Below are 5,000 nucleotides of genomic sequence, written 5' to 3' on the forward strand. Positions count from 1 at the left end.
TGGTGGTGGTGGGGAGGGTGTTCAACCGTCTGAGCTTACCGCCATACCGACTTTGATGTCCTGTATCGCTACGCTTGCGACGGCGATCACATTGTGGTGGCGGTGGCAATGTGATCAGCTTCTCTGCGTTTGCCTGGTGCATATTAACAGCGCGTCATTTCAGTGTTCTCTGTGGGAATCCAGTCATTTAAACAGCCCTCTGTTGGGCTTTTTGAGGGCATGATTGGTTTTAGGACATGATATTATATGATAAACCGTTTCCCTCCCATTGGGAAATACATCCAACTTGAAAAAGGGCAAGAGAGACGCCAAACAAGCCTCTATTAGTAGTGACTACGTCTCAACACAGAAGTCCTGCCCTCGTTTATGTCGGGAGACGTCAAAGTCCTCACCTCCGCGGGTGACATGTCCCCTCTTTGAGGCAGAGCTTCCCGTCCACCCTGGGCTACAGTATTTCCTCCCCGTCAGGTGACATATTTCTCATGCTGTCATAGTTCTTTTCAGTTCCACTCTGCCTAGCAGCGGCGGGAGCATGCTCGCTCATTTCCATATACCGCTCACCAGGGAATTGTAATTAAATTTCATAATTGCTAAGGGGATCCCAATCTCGGCGCTCTGACTGAAACAATAGGGAAAGTAGGCTAGGCTCCGCGTCGGAGGAGGTCTGCAGCGTGTACACACATGTTGGCTTACCTCAGGGTGCTGACGCTTTGGGTGTGTGTGTTTGGCTGCGTGTGCGCGTGAATTCAAACATGCCTAGCCGTCCGTGTGCAGGTCCAAGCCGTCGTGTGAGGAGCGCACCGTTCCCCGAGGTGCTGTGAATAGTAGAACCTACGACTCTATTGCTTTTCCTTGCGCTCCAGCACTCCCTCTCCTTTATCCCTGATCTCTTCCTCTTCTCCTTCCTCTACCTCCACTTCCTCTCCCCCGCCCTCTCTTTCTCCGGCCCATAAAGTCATTGACCTTGGGGAGTTCCCCTACTTGAAGCATATCCCTGGTGTTTCATTGGATCCCATTGTGTGTACACATAGGGGTCAGAGGTCACAGTGAGAGGGTCACACCGCAGTGGACGGCGCCCAGACGGCACACACACACGGGAGTCCAGGGTGGGCGGGTGGGGGCTGAGGGGCTGTTTTATTGGGGACCCCTGGATTGTTTAAAAGGACTAATGCCTAAATGAGAAACCAATTGTTATTGAATCTGGTGGCCTCACAGATGCCGACATCACGTTAAAAGACAACAACGATCACAGTCTGGTGGGTTGACGTGCAGACGTAGGCCCACGGTGACCTACGACCTACGGTGACCTACGACCTACGGTGAACTACGACAGCAGAAAAAAGCGCACATAGGAGCACACAAAAACGCTAGCTGCCTTTAATTGTTCGGAAATATACATATACTTTATCTATTTTACAAAAAAATAAATATTGAAATTGTGATTTCCTGTCTATTTGCCTCTATAGCCCCTGTGTTCCAACATATTTCAGTATATTTTCCAGATGTTTTTCGACAGACACATTTTTTAACACATATTAAGGCTATTGTAGCTAGCAACCAGGTAGCGTTAAGGCGTTGGACATTCACAACGCCCCCCCCCACCCCACCCCACCCCCTCCTGCCCCTCTCTCTGGTCTTTCTATTACACACACACAAACATTACACACACACATTCGCACATGCACAAAAACACAGACACACACACACACACACACGAACACACACACACACAAAGGCATTCTCACACACACAAACAAACACACACACACAAAGGCATACACACACACATAGACAAAGACACACACAGATACACACACACACAGGCATACTCACTTGCACAGACACAGACACATACACGGACATACACACACACACACACACACACACACAAAGGCATACGGACACACGCACATAGACGGACACACACAGGCATATGCACATGCACAGACACACACAAAGGCATACGTACACACACAAACACACACACACACACACAAAGCATACGCACAGACACACACACACACACACACACACACAGAACCACACACAGACCCACACACATGTGTCCCCGGGCGCGGTGCAGCTGTGTGTGTTGCATAGTTGTATCATAGAGAGGAAGTGGAATGTCCTTCTGGCCCAGTGGGGGGGGGGAGTTCTGCGATGTTTCCCTGCATTGAAGTACCGAGAAACAGGGAAGTGACATAATCCACCTCTGGACACCCGCCATACACCCCCACCAACACACACACACTTCCATCCTGCACCACTGTCCACCACCACGCGAAAGGCCACCACTGTATAATATCAGTGTGTGTGTGTCTGTGTGTGTGTGTGTGTGTGTGTGTGTGTGTGTGTGTGTGTGTGTGTGTGTGTGTGTGTGTGTGTGTGTGTGTGTGTGTGTGTGTGTGTGTGTGTGCAGCCATCGTGTGTGAGTGTGCCCACTGCCTGTGCCCGTCTCCGATGCGGGCGGGGCAGAGTGTGGCGGTCGTGCTGTTACATAATTGGGGGACGGATGATTATGGGGATGAGGGGGAAACGCGGGGATGGAGGTGGAGGGGGAAAATGTACCCCCTAGAGACTCGTGATGCATTCCAGTGCACCTAAACCCACCTCCTCCTGGCATCCCCGCAGATAAAACTCCCACCGCTCTCTCTTCCTCTCTCTCTCTCTCTCTCCTCCCCTACTCTCCCCCCTCTCCCCCCCGCTCTCGCTCTCTCTCTCTCCCCCCCTCTCTCTCTCCCCCCCCCTCTCTCTCTCTCTCTCTCTCTCTCTCTCTCTCTCTCTCTCTCTCTCTCTCTCTCTCTCTCTCTCTCTCTCTCCCCCCCCCCTCTCTCTCTCTCTCTCTCTCTCTCTCTCTCTCTCTCTCCCCCCCCCCCCCTCTCTCTCTCTCTCTCTCTCTCTCTCTCTCTCTCTCTCTCTCTCTCTCTCTCTCTCTCTCTCTCTCTCTCTCTCTCTCTCTCTCTCTCTCTCTCTCTCTCTCTCCCCCCCCCCTCTCTCTCTCTCTCTCTCTCTCTCTCTCTCTCTCTCTCTCTCTCTCTCTCTCTCTCTCTCTCTCTCTCTCTCTCTCTCTCTCTCTCTCTCTCTCTCTCTCTCTCCACCCTCCCGCGCCTCACTAGCCCCGCCCGCACCCCGATTCGCCTCACCCCGCCCTCCCCCCTCCGGGCCAGCACGCGACAGGTGCCGTCTGGAGAGAGCCGCCCTCCGCCCTCCTCTCCTCCTTCCTCCTCCACCTCCACCACCCCAACCCCAACCCCCACCCCCTCATCTCCCTCTGGAGCACTTCGCTGGCTGCCTGCACCACACCCCGTCACGCCCCTCCCCCCTCCAGTCACATACCGCTACGCAATCCCCTCGGGGGGCCAGGAGCCTACACGTATCGTCACATCCATACAGTAATGTATATAGGTCGGTGTGGTACGGCAGGGCCGCGGGGCTGGAGCCAGACAAAGGAAATGCATATGCATCACAAGCAGCGCAGCCTTCCACACCTTCCCCGCCGGCCCGTACGGGCTCTGTCTCTGGCCAGCTGTTCCTCAGCAGGTCACCTGCGCTCTGCAACGCAGATATTTATATTACATTTATTTGACTGACACATAACCTCAAGGAGGGTCCTCTGCACATGTACCCCGTCATAGTGTCGTGTCTCTACACAGCTTCCCCCATTCCTGTCTTGTTTCATTCTGCGACGCACAGAGCTGCATTGTCTTTCCGCCGATTCGTCTGTCTTTCCTTCCTTCTTATTTTCTTTCATTATTTCTCTCAGTCTGGCTTACAGTACACCCCCCTCTCTCTCCTTGTCTATTTCTGTATCTCTCCCCTTCTCTCCCCTGGTTCTCTGTAGCAGTGTATAGATGAATTACATCCTGCTCCTCACCACATTCAATTCTCCCACCCTTCTTCTTTGTCCTCTTTTTTCCGCAGTCTCTCTCCTTCTCTCCCCCCTCCCCTCCCTCCATCCTTCCTCCTCCTCCTCCGTATCTGGCTCTCTCTTCCTCCGCAGGTCTACAAGCGCTAGCCTGTGCCAGCCCGTTGTGGCGGGAAAGAGAGCGAGGGAGAGAGAGAGGTAGAGTGAGGAAGTGAGAGAGGGAGAGAGAGAGGTAGAGCGCGGAAGTGAGAGAGGGAGAAAGAGAGGTAGAGCGCGGAAGTGAGAGAGGGAGAGAGAGGTGGAGCGCGCAAGAGAGAGAAAGGAGGAAAGAAAGAAAGAAAAAGAGAGGGAGGGTTAGGGAGAGAGAGATAGGTAGCCATTCGTTAGACACACTGTGTCAGCGAGGACAATGTGTCTGGCCTAATAAAACAACAATAAAAAAATAAAAATAACGCAGAAGGAAAAAAAAAAGAATGTATGAAGAGCTTCGCTGCCACCCTGAGGCCAGTGTGGGTATAACTCTGGCAGCGAGTGGGGGGGGGGTCATTGAGGGGAGACGCCAGGATGATGAAATACTGGCGGCTTTTCAGTAACGGCTCAGCCAGTGTCTGGTTTAGGAGTGGGCGGAGCCTGTCTGCCGTGAGCTCATCGCTGCTCGCCGCTCGCTACTCGCTCAATCAGCTATTATGCAAGAGAGACGGAGGAGAGAGGGGAAGGTGGAGCGAGGGAGACAGGTGGAGGGAGGCGTCGGGAGGGGGAGGGAGAGGGAGAGATGAGAGAGAGAGACAGAGAGCGGGAGCAATGCAGACGTGGTGAGGTTCAATGAGGATACCGCTGTAGGTGAACCAATGTGCTGAGAAACCTTCACTGCCTCGAATCGCATGCACGCACACATACATGCAGGTACACAAACACAAGTATGCAGGAATGCATGCACGCATACACACACACACACACACACAAACACACACACAAGCATGCACGCATGGATGCACGCACACTCACACACACAAAAGAACACAAGCAAGCACACAAATCGTTTCACCTCCTTTGTCTGTTTTTGTTGCGATTCGTAAAGATTGCATTACAATGAGCAGAAGAGAGATGTTTCCTCGCTTCCTTGTTTCCTTGCTGC

The sequence above is a fragment of the Gadus morhua genome, chromosome 21 (assembly GCF_902167405.1).
Source record: "Gadus morhua chromosome 21, gadMor3.0, whole genome shotgun sequence".
Taxonomy (NCBI): domain Eukaryota; kingdom Metazoa; phylum Chordata; class Actinopteri; order Gadiformes; family Gadidae; genus Gadus; species Gadus morhua.